The sequence below is a fragment of the Leptodactylus fuscus genome, chromosome 4, assembly GCF_031893055.1.
Source record: "Leptodactylus fuscus isolate aLepFus1 chromosome 4, aLepFus1.hap2, whole genome shotgun sequence".
Classification (NCBI taxonomy): Eukaryota; Metazoa; Chordata; class Amphibia; order Anura; family Leptodactylidae; genus Leptodactylus; species Leptodactylus fuscus.
In genome coordinates, this window is record NC_134268.1 from 113,888,538 (window position 1) to 113,906,553 (window position 18,016).

The window sequence follows — 18,016 nt, forward strand, 5'->3', positions numbered from 1 at the left end:
ATATTGTATATTACAATATTTATGAATGCCATAAATACTGCTAGAAAAAAAAAATAGTTTTGAAAGTTTAGTTAAAGGGGTTCAACACAGAATAGGTCATCGGTATGTGATTTGTGGGGGTCTACATACCAGTCCCCACATGTGATGAATATGGGAATATGAGCATTCCTGCAATTCCCCGGGGCCAAGGCATTGCCATGGATGGGGTTTTAGCACGTTTACATGAAAAGTAGCATCCTGTACCTGCTATGAAGAGTGACCGTCCCACCCCTCTCCATTTCATGTTTTTCTGTCTTTAGTATGTTGTATTCTAAAGAAAGACTTGTCCAAGGAGTGAACAGTAAATTAGAAAAGAGGGAGACAGCTTTTGGGAGGAAATTTCGAAAATTTTATCAATCAGAAAACAGTAAATGCAAATTATATTACATTTTTCGTCCAGAATCTCATGGTCTATTAAATGAGTCTAAGTTGCATCATTGGAGAAAGAAGAAAGAATATTGGCGGCGCTCACTGATCGAAAACAGGTCCTTTTATTGGAGAACAATAGGCACTAGTGCCTATTGTTCTCCAATAAAAGGACCTGTTTTCGATCAGTGAGCGCCGCCAATATTCTTTCTTCTTTCTCCATTGTCGTTCCCGGGTTCCTTTTGGTTTACCAGTGGATATAAGGCGTGCTGCCCCCTCCATCTGCTTTTTCAGCCCATTATGGCAAAGCTCTAAAAGTGGTTGTGAACGCAATTGTCACAACCGGAGCAGGTGAGAGGCCATCTGGTCTATTAATCTTTTTTTGTCTATATATTAGATCGTTATACAAAAATACTTTACTATCATTGGTTTGCTTGGTGCCGTTTTGTGTTCTCTTTAAGTTGCATCTTTAGCTTTTTATTAAGGTGGTGTTTAACCAGCAGCTGGTGATGATCATTTCACATGGACATACACAAAGGCCATCACGCTGCTAAATTGATATTGCCTTTATAAAATAAATGCAACCATAAACATATCAGTGAGTATTTTCTACTGTGCTTATGGTGATTTTCTGCTAGCTACAACTCTGTGCTATCCTCCATCTTGGATTCTGAACCAGGTCTCCAGCACTCTGGACCTGACTTTGTGCATATAGCCTGCTCTGTGGTGAACTGGCACAAATATGGCACATGTGCCCTGCTCCTGCCTCCATGGATCAATTTACTTCCTCTAGTGAAACAGAAAAACATAGGATATGTCTTGAGTTTCGCCTCTGGCTTGGTGCTGTATACATAGACCCAAGATAATACATGGAGCTGTAGAGATAAATGAGTCAGTGTTCTAGACTTGAAAAACAATGGCTCGTATATGGACAAATCATGTTTGTTTGTATAGGGTCTTAGAGAGCAGAACTGCCTGCCCTCTACTGCCAAGTTACATAAAATGATTCAGAGTTTCAATTACTTTTTGAAATACAAATGGACACAACATCATTTTTTTGTGCACATGACATAAGCACTATTAAAATGACTTTTTACATAGAGAAAGGTGATATAAAAGGTGCTATAAAGGTGCCCTTCATCCATACGTTATGCAATGGAATAGATATGGAGTCTCCTTTAATTCATTATGATCTACTTGACTTCAGAATGATTAGCATCCCGAGGCTCTTTTCTTTAAACTCCATTCATCTTTTTCATTTCATGCACCTAAAAGACCTACAGATCAAAATATTCCCCTGGCAGTATCTGTGGAACTATTAAAATGATCTCTCTTAAGATTTTATTATATTATGACAGTGCGAGGCTCTAAATGAATGTCTTAATTAGCCCAAAGATTCTTGTAATCCTTAGCTCTTATTTTCATAGGATATTCGGAATTATGTGTGCTTTTTTATGATAAGTTGCACTGATCAATCACACAGCAAGGTCTTTGGGAAAGTACTAAAATCAAATCTGAAGTTTTTGACCCCAATTAGGACCAGGCTTTTTTTGGCCTTAAACAGGACCTGTCACCAAAATGCTAAATGATATACATTGCTTGATTATTGTGGTGCCCCCGCACAGTTTAGCTTTTTTTAGAAGGCTTTTATGGCAAGTTGTTCTGGAGCACCGCAGTAACCAAATGATGAGAATTATTTAGCATGTTATACTTCTTGAGAAGTCCTCTTTAAATGGTCAATAACTTTTCAACAAACTTTGTAACATATCTTGTCTATGACAATTTCAATCTCCACTTATCTGACTTTTCCTTTTCCCTTCTCCTGTTAATCTGACATCTGTGCTAAATTCTGTCTAGCTAGTTTTGTCAGAATATATAGATGTCTATGGAAAGGGAAGGTGTAAAGAGCTTATTAAGAGAGAAAATCCAAAATTACATGGTGATTTTGGTGATGACACAGGCTAAAGATTGTAGTGTCAGCATGTCTGCATTACATGTAATAAACATAAATGCAGTCACGTTGAAACTAGCAAGTTTCTGCAACAGTAGCACAATGATCATAAAACTCAGGTATTTTAGAACTCCTCTTGTTGCATTTGCAACTATTTGTGAGACACGATGTGATTGGCCTAGTAACTAGTCAAATTTTATCAAAGTAATTTCTTCAATAAAAACTTACATGTGCTAGAGATGAACTTCAGAGTTGCTACTTTACCTCTGTTTCTGCAACACATTAGCATTTTCAGGATGCAATATGTTACCACCTGCTGGCAAAATAAAGCCCTACAAATTGTTTCATGGACAAATTTATTGCAGAGTATTACAATCAGAGTGCCTTGGCATTCAGCAGTCATTGTGTAGTAATACTATATTCTTCATCCATACAATTCACATGGACAAAATAATGAAATCATAAAACTGCAGTTTGTGGCAGAATCATGTGAAGTTTTCATCTGCATGGTACACTACTCCATGCAGCAGATAAGATAATCCTTTAATGGTCCCACGGTGGGGAAATTTCAGTATGTTACAGCAGCATCGTAATACAGATACAGGATAATACACATATGCTGAGAAGAGGAGATATACTAGGAGTCCATAGCAGCTAAGGAACAGAAGAAAGAAAGAAGGAAGGCTTCATAATCATAATCATTTAGTTTATTGTGCGGAGTGATCTTCGCTTGGTCTGATGTAGATTATGTAACCTGATGGCGGTTGGAAGGAAGAACTTGCAATAGCGCTCCTTCTCACACTTGGGGTGAAGCAGGTGGTCACTTACAGTGCTGCCAAGTGCCATCAAGGTCCCATACATGGGGTGGGATTTGTTCTCCCGCATGGAGGTCGCCACGGACAGTATCTATGTAAGAACACCCTACTGCTTATTATTTTGGTAACTGATTTTTGGCAATAATCCCTTCCAAATACTATATATACTATATATTATTTTACTGTAAATATCATGTTTTGTGCTTTCAAAATAAATAAATATATATATATATATATATATATATATATATATATATATATATATAATCAGTTTGGTTGTTCAGTAATAGAGATGAGCGAACAGTGTTCTATCGAACTCATGTTCGATCGGATATTAGGCTGTTCGGCATGTTCGAATCGAATCGAACACCGCGTGGTAAAGTGCGCCATTACTCGATTCCCCTCCCACCTTCCCTGGCGCCTTTTTTGCTCCAATAACAGCGCAGGGTAGGTGGGACAGGAACTACGACACCGGTGACGTTGAAAAAAGTAGGCAAAACCCATTGGCTGCCGAATACATGTGACCTCTAATTTAAAAGAACAGCGCCGCCCAGGTTCGCGTCATTCTGAGCTTGCAATTCACCGAGGACGGAGGTTTCCGTCCAGTTAGCTAGGGGTTAGATTCTGGGTAGGCAGGGACAGGCTAGGATAGGAAGGAGAAGACAACCAACAGCTCTTGTAAGAGCTAAATTCCAGGGAGAAGCTTGTCAGTGTAACGTGGCACTGACGGGCTCAATCGCCGCAACCCAGCTTTCCCAGGATCCTGAATGGAATACACTGTCAGTGTATTCCCGTATACCCGATATATACCCCGATACCCGTTCCAACGGTGTGCCCCCCCACCTTCACCCCAGAAATACCCTGCAAGTCCCCTAGCAATAGAATTGGGGCTATATACACCCACAATTTTTACTACTGGTATACAGTGCCATTGTCTGACTGGGAATTCAAAGAATATATTAGGAATACAAATACCCTCATTTCTTGCTACTGCCATATAGTGCCAGTGTCTGACTGGTAATTCAAAGAATATATTGGGGTAACGAGCACCCACAATTTTTACTACTGGTATACAGTGCCATTGTCTGACTGGGAATTCAAAGAATATATTGGGAATACAAATACCCTCATTTCTTGCTACTGCCATATAGTGCCAGTGTCTGACTGGTAATTCAAAGAATATATTGGGGTTACGTGCACCCACAATTTTTACTACTGGTATACAGTGCCATTGTCTGACTGGGAATTCAAAGAGTATATTGGGAATACAAATACCCTCATTTCTTGCTACTGCCATATAGTGCCAGTTTCTGACTGGTAATTCAAAGAATATATTGGGGTTACGTGCACCCACAATTTTTACTACTGGTATACAGTGCCATTGTCTGACTGGGAATTCAAAGAATATATTGGGGTTATAAATACCCTCATTTCTTGCTACTGCCATATAGTGCCAGTTTCTGACTGGTAATTCAAAGAATATATTGGGGTTACGTGCACCCACAATTTTTACTACTGGTATACAGTGCCATTGTTTGACTGGGAATTCAAAGAGTATATTGGGAATACAAATACCCTCATTTCTTGCTACTGCCATATAGTGCCAGTTTCTGACTGGTAATTCAAAGAATATATTGGGGTTACGTGCACCCACAATTTTTACTACTGGTATAGAGTGCCATTGTCTGACTGGGAATTCAAAGAGTATATTGGGAATACAAATACCCTCATTTCTTGCTACTGCCATATAGTGCCAGTTTCTGACTGGGAATTCAAAGAATATATTGGGGTTACGTGCACCCACAATTTTTACTACTGGTATACAGTGCCATTGTCTGACTGGGAATTCAAAGAATATATTGGGGTTATAAATACCCTCATTTCTTGCTACTGCCATATAGTGCCAGTTTCTGACTGGTAATTCAAAGAATATATTGGGGTTACGTGCACCCACAATTTTTACTACTGGTATACAGTGCCATTGTCTGACTGGGAATTCAAAGAGTATATTGGGAATACAAATACCCTCATTTCTTGCTACTGCCATATAGTGCCAGTTTCTGACTGGGAATTCAAAGAATATATTGGGGTTACGTGCACCCACAATTTTTACTACTGGTATACAGTGCCATTGTCTGACTGGGAATTCAAAGAATATATTGGGGTTATAAATACCCTCATTTCTTGCTACTGCCATATAGTGCCAGTTTCTGACTGGTAATTCAAAGAATATATTGGGGTTACGTGCACCCACAATTTTTACTACTGGTATACAGTGCCATTGTCTGACTGGGAATTCAAAGAGTATATTGGGAATACAAATACCCTCATTTCTTGCTACTGCCATATAGTGCCAGTTTCTGACTGGTAATTCAAAGAATATATTGGGGTTACGTGCACCCACAATTTTTACTACTGGTATACAGTGCCATTGTCTGACTGGGAATTCAAAGAATATATTGGGGTTATAAATACCCTCATTTCTTGCTACTGCCATATAGTGCCAGTTTCTGACTGGTAATTCAAAGAATATATTGGGGTTACGTGCACCCACAATTTTTACTACTGGTATACAGTGCCATTGTCTGACTGGGAATTCAAAGAGTATATTGGGAATACAAATACCCTCATTTCTTGCTACTGCCATATAGTGCCAGTTTCTGACTGGGAATTCAAAGAATATATTGGGGTTACGTGCACCCACAATTTTTACTACTGGTATACAGTGCCATTGTCTGACTGGGAATTCAAAGAATATATTGGGGTTATAAATACCCTCATTTCTTGCTACTGCCATATAGTGCCAGTTTCTGACTGGTAATTCAAAGAATATATTGGGGTTACGTGCACCCACAATTTTTACTACTGGTATACAGTGCCATTGTCTGACTGGGAATTCAAAGAGTATATTGGGAATACAAATACCCTCATTTCTTGCTACTGCCATATAGTGCCAGTTTCTGACTGGGAATTCAAAGAATATATTGGGGTTACGTGCACCCACAATTTTTACTACTGGTATACAGTGCCATTGTCTGACTGGGAATTCAAAGAATATATTGGGGTTATAAATACCCTCATTTCTTGCTACTGCCATATAGTGCCAGTTTCTGACTGGTAATTCAAAGAATATATTGGGGTTACGTGCACCCACAATTTTTACTACTGGTATACAGTGCCATTGTCTGACTGGGAATTCAAAGAGTATATTGGGAATACAAATACCCTCATTTCTTGCTACTGCCATATAGTGCCAGTTTCTGACTGGGAATTCAAAGAATATATTGGGGTTACGTGCACCCACAATTTTTACTACTGGTATACAGTGCCATTGTCTGACTGGGAATTCAAAGAATATATTGGGGTTATAAATACCCTCATTTCTTGCTACTGCCATATAGTGCCAGTTTCTGACTGGTAATTCAAAGAATATATTGGGGTTACGTGCACCCACAATTTTTACTACTGGTATACAGTGCCATTGTCTGACTGGGAATTCAAAGAGTATATTGGGAATACAAATACCCTCATTTCTTGCTACTGCCATATAGTGCCAGTTTCTGACTGGGAATTCAAAGAATATATTGGGGTTACGTGCACCCACAATTTTTACTACTGGTATACAGTGCCATTGTCTGACTGGGAATTCAAAGAATATATTGGGGTTATAAATACCCTCATTTCTTGCTACTGCCATATAGTGCCAGTTTCTGACTGGTAATTCAAAGAATATATTGGGGTTACGTGCACCCACAATTTTTACTACTGGTATACAGTGCCATTGTCTGACTGGGAATTCAAAGAGTATATTGGGAATACAAATACCCTCATTTCTTGCTACTGCCATATAGTGCCAGTTTCTGACTGGGAATTCAAAGAATATATTGGGGTTACGTGCACCCACAATTTTTACTACTGGTATACAGTGCCATTGTCTGACTGGGAATTCAAAGAATATATTGGGGTTATAAATACCCTCATTTCTTGCTACTGCCATATAGTGCCAGTTTCTGACTGGTAATTCAAAGAATATATTGGGGTTACGTGCACCCACAATTTTTACTACTGGTATACAGTGCCATTGTCTGACTGGGAATTCAAAGAGTATATTGGGAATACAAATACCCTCATTTCTTGCTACTGCCATATAGTGCCAGTTTCTGACTGGGAATTCAAAGAATATATTGGGGTTACGTGCACCCACAATTTTTACTACTGGTATACAGTGCCATTGTCTGACTGGGAATTCAAAGAATATATTGGGGTTATAAATACCCTCATTTCTTGCTACTGCCATATAGTGCCAGTTTCTGACTGGTAATTCAAAGAATATATTGGGGTTACGTGCACCCACAATTTTTACTACTGGTATACAGTGCCATTGTCTGACTGGGAATTCAAAGAGTATATTGGGAATACAAATACCCTCATTTCTTGCTACTGCCATATAGTGCCAGTTTCTGACTGGGAATTCAAAGAATATATTGGGGTTACGTGCACCCACAATTTTTACTACTGGTATACAGTGCCATTGTCTGACTGGGAATTCAAAGAATATATTGGGGTTATAAATACCCTCATTTCTTGCTACTGCCATATAGTGCCAGTTTCTGACTGGTAATTCAAAGAATATATTGGGGTTACGTGCACCCACAATTTTTACTACTGGTATACAGTGCCATTGTCTGACTGGGAATTCAAAGAGTATATTGGGAATACAAATACCCTCATTTCTTGCTACTGCCATATAGTGCCAGTTTCTGACTGGGAATTCAAAGAATATATTGGGGTTACGTGCACCCACAATTTTTACTACTGGTATACAGTGCCATTGTCTGACTGGGAATTCAAAGAATATATTGGGGTTATAAATACCCTCATTTCTTGCTACTGCCATATAGTGCCAGTTTCTGACTGGTAATTCAAAGAATATATTGGGGTTACGTGCACCCACAATTTTTACTACTGGTATACAGTGCCATTGTCTGACTGGGAATTCAAAGAGTATATTGGGAATACAAATACCCTCATTTCTTGCTACTGCCATATAGTGCCAGTTTCTGACTGGGAATTCAAAGAATATATTGGGGTTACGTGCACCCACAATTTTTACTACTGGTATACAGTGCCATTGTCTGACTGGGAATTCAAAGAATATATTGGGGTTATAAATACCCTCATTTCTTGCTACTGCCATATAGTGCCAGTTTCTGACTGGTAATTCAAAGAATATATTGGGGTTACGTGCACCCACAATTTTTACTACTGGTATATAGTGCCATTGTCTGACTGGGAATTCAAAGAGTATATTGGGAATACAAATACCCTCATTTCTTGCTACTGCCATATAGTGCCAGTTTCTGACTGGGAATTCAAAGAATATATTGGGGTTACGTGCACCCACAATTTTTACTACTGGTATACAGTGCCATTGTCTGACTGGGAATTCAAAGAATATATTGGGGTTATAAATACCCTCATTTCTTGCTACTGCCATATAGTGCCAGTTTCTGACTGGTAATTCAAAGAATATATTGGGGTTACGTGCACCCACAATTTTTACTACTGGTATACAGTGCCATTGTCTGACTGGGAATTCAAAGAGTATATTGGGAATACAAATACCCTCATTTCTTGCTACTGCCATATAGTGCCAGTTTCTGACTGGGAATTCAAAGAATATATTGGGGTTACGTGCACCCACAATTTTTACTACTGGTATACAGTGCCATTGTCTGACTGGGAATTTAAAGAGTATATTGGGAATACAAATGCCCTCATTTCTTGCTACTGCCATATAGTGCCAGTGTCTGACTGGGAATTCAAAGAATATATTGGGGTTACGTGCACCCACAATTTTTACTACTGGTATACAGTGCCAATTTCTAACTAGGAATTCAAAATGCGCAAGGCTCCCGGAAAGGGACGTGGACGAGGCCGTGGGCGAGGTCGGGGGAATGGTTCTGGGGAGCAAGGTAGCAGTGAAGCCACAGGGCGTCCCGTGCCTACTCCTGTGGGGCAGCAAGCATTGCGCCACTCCACAGTGCCAGGGTTGCTTGCCACATTAACTAAACTGCAGGGTACAAACCTTAGTAGGCCCGAGAACCAGGAACAGGTCTTGCAATGGCTGTCAGAGAACGCTTACAGCACATTGTCCAGCAGCCAGTCAGACTCTGCCTCCTCTCCTCCTATTACCCAACAGTCTTGTCTTCCTTCCTCCCAAAATTCCGAAGCTTTACAGAACAATAACCCAAACTGTCCCTGCTCCCCAGAGCTGTTCTCCGCTCCTTTCATTGTCCCTCAACCTGCCTCTCCACGTCACGATTCCACGAACCTAACAGAGGAGCATCTGTGTCCAGATGCTCAAACACTAGAGTCTCCTCCATCTCCGTTCGATTTGGTGGTGGATGACCAGCAACCCACCCTCATCGACGATGATGTGACGCAGTTGCCGTCAGGGCATCCAGTTGACCGGCGCATTGTGCGGGAGGAGGAGATGAGACAGGAGTTGGAAGAGGAAGTGGTGGATGATGAGGACACTGACCCGACCTGGACAGGGGGGATGTCAAGCGGGGAAAGTAGTGTGGATGTTGAGGCAGGTGCAGCACCAAAAAGGGTAGCTAGAGGCAGAGGCAGAGGTCAGCAGCTTAGGCGAAGCCAGGCCACACCCGGAATCTCCCAAGATGTTCCAGTTCGTACCCAGCCCCGAAAAACTCCCACCTCGAGGGCACGTTTCTCGAAGGTGTGGAGTTTTTTCAAGGAATGCGCCGAGGACAGATATAGTGTTGTCTGCACAATTTGCCTCTCGAAATTGATTAGGGGCTCTGAGAAGAGCAACCTGTCCACCACTTCAATGCGCCGTCATTTGGAATCCAAGCATTGGAATCAGTGGCAGGCAGCAACGGCAGGACAAAGGCCGCCTGCCGTTCACGCCACTGCCACTGCCTCTGCCACTGCCTCTGCCTCTGCCACTGCCACTGCTGACTGTGCTGGCGATGCACTCCAGAGGACGAGCCAGGACACCACTTCATCTGCCTCCGCCACTTTGTTGACTTCTACCTCATCCTCCCCTGGTCCTGTCTTATCTCCTTCTCCTGCACCATCAAAGGCACCATCAGGCGTTTCTTTACAACAACCCACCATCTCTCAGACATTGGAGCGGCGGCAGAAATACACTGCTAACCACCCACACGCGCAAGCCTTGAACGCCAACATCGCTAAACTGCTGGCCCAGGAGATGTTGGCGTTCCGGCTTGTTGAAACTCCCGCCTTCCTGGACCTGATGGCAACTGCGGCACCTCGCTATGCCGTCCCTAGCCGTCACTACTTCTCCCGGTGTGCCGTCCCCGCCTTGCACCAGCACGTGTCACTCAACATCAGGCGGGCCCTTAGTTCCGCGCTTTGCACAAAGGTCCACTTGACCACCGACGCGTGGACAAGTGCATGCGGACAGGGACGCTACATTTCACTGACGGCACACTGGGTGAATGTAGTTGAGGCTGGGACTGCTTCCCAAACTGGCCCGGTGTACCTCGTCTCCCCGCCTAACATTCCTGGTAGGGACACGAGAAGAACACCCCCCTCCTCCTCCTCCTCTACCGCCTCCTCCTCCGCCACCGCCTCCTCCTCCGCCACCGCCTCCTCCTCCGCTGTTAGATTGACCCCAGCTACGAGTTGGAAACGTTGCAGCACTGGCGTTGGTAGACGTCAGCAGGCTGTGCTGAAGCTGATCAGCTTGGGGGACAGACAGCACACTGCCTCCGAGGTGAGGGATGCCCTCCTCGATGAGACGGCAATATGGTTTGAGCCGCTGCACCTGGGCCCAGGCATGGTCGTTTGTGATAACGGCCGGAACCTGGTAGCAGCTCTGGAGCTTGCCGGACTCCAACATGTTCCATGCCTGGCCCACGTCTTCAACCTAGTGGTGCAACGTTTACTAAAGAGCTACCCCAATGTTCCAGAGCTACTGGTGAAAGTGCGGCGCATGTGCGCCCACTTTCGCAAGTCGACAGTAGCCGCTGCTAGCTTAAAATCTCTCCAGCAACGCCTGCATGTGCCACAACACCGGCTTTTGTGCGACGTCCCCACACGCTGGAACTCAACGTTTCAGATGTTGAATAGAGTGGTTGAGCAGCAGAGACCTTTGATGGAATACCAGCTACAAAACCCTAGGGTGCCACAAAGTCAGCTGCCTCAGTTTCACATCCATGAGTGGCCATGGATGAGAGACCTTTGTGACATCCTACGGGTCTTTGAGGAGTCCACAAGGAGGGTGAGCTCTGAGGATGCGATGGTGAGCCTTACAATCCCGCTCTTGTGTGTTCTGAGAGAATCCCTGATTGACATCAGGGATAACTCAGATCACACAGAGGAGTTAGGGATAGCATCCGATCCGTCACAGCTGGAGAGTAGGTCCACACATCTGTCCGCTTCACTGCGTTTAATGGAGGAGGAGGAGGAGGAGGAAGAAGAGTTGTCCGATGATGTGATGGTGATACAGGAGGCTTCCGGGCAACTTCGAATCGTCCCATTGTTGCAGCGCGGATGGGTAGACATGGAGGATGAGGAGGAAATGGAGATTGAACTTTCCGGTGGGGCCAGAGGAGTCATGCCAACTAACACTGTGGCAGACATGGCTGAGTTCATGTTGGGGTGCTTTACAACCGACAAGCGTATTGTCAAAATCATGGAGGACAACCAGTACTGGATCTTTGCTATCCTTGACCCCCGGTATAAAAACAACATCTCGTCTTTTATTCCGGTAGAGGGGAGGGCCAATCGCATCAATGCTTGCCACAGGCAATTGGTGCAGAATATGATGGAGATGTTTCCAGCATGTGACGTTGGCGGCAGGGAGGGCAGTTCCTCCAGTAGGCAACCAAGTTCTCACCGGTCCACACAAACGAGGGGCACACTGTCTAAGGTCTGGGACACCTTGATGGCACCCCCTCGCCAAAGTGCCGCCACGGAGGGTCCTAGTGTCACCAGGCGTGAGAAGTATAGGCGCATGTTGCGGGAATACCTTTCCGACCACAGCCCTGTCCTCTCCGACCCCTCTGCGCCCTACACGTATTGGGTGTCGAAGTTGGACCTGTGGCTTGAACTTGCCCTATATGCCTTGGAGGTGCTGTCCTGTCCTGCCGCCAGCGTCCTATCTGAGAGGGTGTTCAGTGCAGCCGGTGGCATCATCACTGACAAGCGCACCCGTCTGTCAGCTGAGAGTGCCGACCGGCTCACTTTGATAAAAATGAACCACCACTGGATAGAGCCTTCATTTTTGTGCCCACCTGTGTAAAGCACCCCAACATGAAACTCCATGTCTGTACTCAACCTCTCCAATTCCTCCGCATCCTCATACTCATCCACCATAAGCGTTGCACAATTCTGCTAATACTAGGCTCCCTCCAACATGATTTCCCCCAACTCTGCTGGTTAGAGGCTCCCTCCACCCTGATTTCCACCAACTCTGCTGGTTAGAGGCTCCCTCCACCCTGCTTTCCCACAACTCTGCTGGTTAGAGGCTCCTTCCACCATGAATTTGCCAAAACTGGGCTGTTTAGAGGCTCCCTCCACCATGAATTGGTCCAAACTGGGCTGGTTAGAGGCTCCCTCCACCATTAATTGGTCCAAACTGGGCTGGTTAGAGGCTCCCTCCACCATGAATTTGCCCAAACTGGGCTGTTTAGAGGCTCCCTCCACCATGAATTTGCCCAAACTGGGCTGTTTAGAGGCTCCCTCTACCATGAATTGGTCCAAACTGGGTTTTTTAGAGGCTCCCTCCACCATGAATTGGTCCAAACTGGGCTGGTTAGAGGCTCCCTCCACCATGAATTGATCCAAACTGGGGTGGTTAGAGGCTCCCTCCACCATTAATTGGTCCAAACTGGGCTGGTTAGAGGCTCCCTCCACCATTAATTGGTCCAAACTGGGCTGGTTAGAGGCTCCCTCCACCATTAATTGGTCCAAACTGGGCTGGTTAGAGGCTCCCTCCACCATGAATTTGCCCAAACTGGGCTGTTTAGAGGCTCCCTCCACCATGAATTTGCCCAAACTGGGCTGGTTAGAGGCTCCCTCCACCATGAATTGGTCCAAACTGGGGTTTTTAGAGGCTCCCTCCACCATGAATTGGTCCAAACTTGGCTGTTTAGAGGCTCCCTCCACCATTAATTGGTCCAAACTGGGCTGGTTAGAGGCTCCCTCCACCATGAATTGGTCCAAACTGGGTTTTTTAGAGGCTCCCTCCACCATGAATTTGCCCAAACTGGGCTGTTTAGAGGCTCCCTCCACCATGAATTTGCCCAAACTGGGCTGGTTAGAGGCTCCCTCCACCATGAATTGGTCCAAACTGGGGTTTTTAGAGGCTCCCTCCACCATGAATTGGTCCAAACTTGGCTGTTTAGAGGCTCCCTCCACCATGAATTGGTCCAAACTGGGTTTTTTAGAGGCTCCCTCCACCATGAATTGGTCCAAACTGGGCTGGTTAGAGGCTCCCTCCACCATGAATTGATCCAAACTGGGGTGGTTAGAGGCTCCCTCCACCATTAATTGGTCCAAACTGGGCTGGTTAGAGGCTCCCTCCACCATTAATTGGTCCAAACTGGGCTGGTTAGAGGCTCCCTCCACCATTAATTGGTCCAAACTGGGCTGGTTAGAGGCTCCCTCCACCATGAATTTGCCCAAACTGGGCTGTTTAGAGGCTCCCTCCACCATGAATTTGCCCAAACTGGGCTGGTTAGAGGCTCCCTCCACCATGAATTGGTCCAAACTGGGGTTTTTAGAGGCTCCCTCCACCATGAATTGGTCCAAACTTGGCTGTTTAGAGGCTCCCTCCACCATTAATTGGTCCAAACTGGGCTGGTTAGAGGCTCCCTCCACCATGAATTGGTCCAAACTGGGTTTTTTAGAGGCTCCCTCCACCATGAATTTGCCCAAACTGGGCTGTTTAGAGGCTCCCTCCACCATGAATTTGCCCAAACTGGGCTGGTTAGAGGCTCCCTCCACCATGAATTGGTCCAAACTGGGGTTTTTAGAGGCTCCCTCCACCATGAATTGGTCCAAACTTGGCTGTTTAGAGGCTCCCTCCACCATGAATTGGTCCAAACTGGGGTGGTTAGAGGCTCCCTCCACCATTAATTGGTCCAAACTGGGCTGGTTAGAGGCTCCCTCCACCATTAATTGGTCCAAACTGGGCTGGTTAGAGGCTCCCTCCACCATGAATTGGTCCAAACTGGGTTTTTTAGAGGCTCCCTCCACCATGAATTTGCCCAAACTGGGCTGTTTAGAGGCTCCCTCCACCATGAATTGGTCCAAACTGGGCTGGTTAGAGGCTCCCTCCACCATGAATTTCCCAAAACTTGGCTGTTTAGAGGCTCCCTCCACCATTAATTGGTCCAAACTGGGCTGGTTAGAGGCTCCCTCCACCATGAATTGGTCCAAACTGGGGTTTTTAGAGGCTCCCTCCACCATGAATTGGTCCAAACTTGGCTGTTTAGAGGCTCCCTCCACCATGAATTGGTCCAAACTGGGGTGGTTAGAGGCTCCCTCCACCATTAATTGGTCCAAACTGGGCTGGTTAGAGGCTCCCTCCACCATTAATTGGTCCAAACTGGGCTGGTTAGAGGCTCCCTCCACCATGAATTTGCCCAAACTGGGCTGTTTAGAGGCTCCCTCCACCATGAATTTGCCCAAACTGGGCTGGTTAGAGGCTCCCTCCACCATGAATTGGTCCAAACGGGTTTTTAGAGGCTCCCTTCACCATGAATTGGTCCAAACTTGGCTGTTTAGAGGCTCCCTCCACCATGAATTGGTCCAAACTGGGTTTTTTAGAGGCTCCCTCCACCATGAATTTGCCCAAACTGGGCTGTTTAGAGGCTCCCTCCACCATGAATTGGTCCAAACTGGGTTTTTTAGAGGCTCCCTCCACCATGAATTGGTCCAAACTGGGCTGGTTAGAGGCTCCCTCCACCATGAATTGGTCCAAACTGGGGTGGTTAGAGGCTCCCTCCACCATTAATTGGTCCAAACTGGGCTGGTTAGAGGCTCCCTCCACCATTAATTGGTCCAAACTGGGCTGGTTAGAGGCTCCCTCCACCATGAATTTGCCCAAACTGGGCTGTTTAGAGGCTCCCTCCACCATGAATTTGCCCAAACTGGGCTGGTTAGAGGCTCCCTCCACCATGAATTGGTCCAAACTGGGGTTTTTAGAGGCTCCCTCCACCATGAATTGGTCCAAACTTGGCTGTTTAGAGGCTCCCTCCACCATTAATTGGTCCAAACTGGGCTGGTTAGAGGCTCCCTCCACCATGAATTGGTCCAAACTGGGTTTTTTAGAGGCTCCCTCCACCATGAATTTGCCCAAACTGGGCTGTTTAGAGGCTCCCTCCACCATGAATTGGTCCAAACTGGGGTGGTTAGAGGCTCCCTCCACCATTAATTGGTCCAAACTGGGCTGGTTAGAGGCTCCCTCCACCATTAATTGGTCCAAACTGGGCTGGTTAGAGGCTCCCTCCACCATGAATTTGCCCAAACTGGGCTGGTTAGAGGCTCCCTCCACCATGAATTGGTCCAAACTGGGTTTTTTAGAGGCTCCCTCCACCATGAATTTGCCCAAACTGGGCTGGTTAGAGGCTCCCTCCACCATGAATTGGTCCAAACTGGGGTTTTTAGAGGCTCCCTCCACCATGAATTTGCCCAAACTCTGCTGGTTAGAGGCTCAATCCACCCTGATTTTCAAAACAAATGTTGGTGCCAACCTCAACTTACTACAAGGGCCAAATTCACTGCTGGTGACAAGCTCTCCTCACTGCAAGTGCCAAATACACATGTTTCAAGGTGTTTTCCTACTGTCAGAGAGGTGGTATTGAGTGTGTAAAGTGTGTAGTTGTTAGGCTGTGATGTTGGGGTAATAGAGGGTCTTTGGTGTGTTAGATGCCCCCAGACATGCTTCCCCTGCTGTCCCAGTGTCATTCCAGAGGTGTTGGCATCATTTCCTGGGGTGTCATAGTGGACTTGGTGACCCTCCAGACACGGATTTGGGTTTCCCCCTTAACGAGTATCTGTTCCCCATAGACTATAATGGGGTTCGAAACCCGTTCGAACACACGAACATTGAGCGGCTGTTCGAATCGAATTTCGAACCTCGAACATTTTAGTGTTCGCTCATCTCTATTCAGTAAGACTATTCCCCTCATCTGTGTTGTACATTGTGTCAGAAATCACAGATGGAATAGTGTGGCATGCTGCTATTTTGCCTGTAAATGTGACAGACATCATTATAGAAACCTAACTGATGCTATTGTAGTCAATGAGGTTTGTCAGGTGATGGATCGGGTAATGACAGCTTTTGGATATTTCTGTTCCTATAATAAAACAGAAAAGCAAGAAGAAGCTGAAGTACACAAATGTACAAGATGTAGAACTGAGATGATGACTAGACAATTAACATACACACAAAGATAAATACAGATGTGTCCTCATTTAACTAATGACCAGTTTGGTTAAGGATTACTAATGTGTTTTTAAGCCAATTCAACACATCATATTCCACTAAACACAAATAGAATAGGTAAAGTAGACAATATTAAAAAAGAAATCTGTTCTCACTTAGTACCATGAGGACTTATGTTGTTCAGCAAAATAAAGATTTGGCAGTGCTGGGTCCCTTACCTTGCTTACATCGGCACCATCAACCACCCATTCCTAAACTCAAATTTGGTTAAAATATTAGGAGTGGTGCTGCATTTCCCCAGAGGCAATACTCTGCAGTGGATGGGACTGTTATACTGCTGCTATTATTTGATTAGGAATGGTGCTATGTTTGGGTAACCACACAAAAGACCATTAAAATGAAATATTTGCATGTAAAATAATGCTTTCCAAATAATAATAATAATAATAATAATAATAATAATAATAATATTTATCATTGGCATTTAAATATATTTCAGTTCCCTTTAATTTAGTGTGATGTTGGGCTAATAAAAGAACAGGCTCCATTTCCTTGAAACACCACTTGTAAATGAAATATCTGCATGTATAACCAAGGTCACTATATGATGTATGAGGATGTAAGATGCTCAAGGTTAACGCATACTTGTTGGGTTGTATGCCTTGAATATTTAAAAAGCTGACACTGTTCATATCAAGAACATACACTGCAAGGCAATAAACCATGATATAAATCAGTATGAAACGTAATAAGTGGAAGGATACTAAATTATATCACTTTTAGATGACAAGATGCATTTAAAACACATAGTACTTAAGAAAAAGGTATATTGGTTACTCAACATGGTATAAACTGAGCATAATAATAATAATAATAATAATAATAATAATAATAATAATAATAATAATATTGTTCATATAATTCATCCATACCTTTTTATATGATAGTCGTACATTCTGAATCACTCTAAAGCTGGATTTGCATATGTATTGGAGTCTCCATAGGAGACTCCACCGCAAATTCCATTTAAAGGGGTTTTCTGGATAATTTTTTTTATTTTTTTTTAAAGAAATGTCTATTAGTTCTACTAATGGGTTAATAAATGAATCCATATACCTGTTTTGAGTGATTTCTGGGTGTCTCTAGGGCTGCTGGTATCTCTGCTTTTTGTTTCAGCTTCCTGCTATCTAATTTCCTCACTAACCCTCTCACTTCTTCCTTCCTTCCTTCCTTCCTTCCTTCCTTCCTTCCTTCCTTCCTTCCTTCCTTCCTTCCTTCCTTCCTTCCTTCCTTCCTTCCTTCCCTGTTTCTCTAACTATCCCACCCTTTCCTATCTACTCAGCCCCCAACCCATATTATATAAATATAATGCTCCCATACTCCTCCTCAGTAGCCATG

The 18,016-nt window shown here is 44.3% G+C and overlaps 1 protein-coding gene across 1 annotated transcript in view; it reads left to right on the forward strand.

Moving 5' to 3' along the window:
- CDH12 (cadherin 12) overlaps positions 1-18,016 on the forward strand; it is a 251,513-nt gene that overhangs the window by 187,806 nt on the left and 45,691 nt on the right. The gene's annotated exons all lie outside the window — the stretch shown is intronic.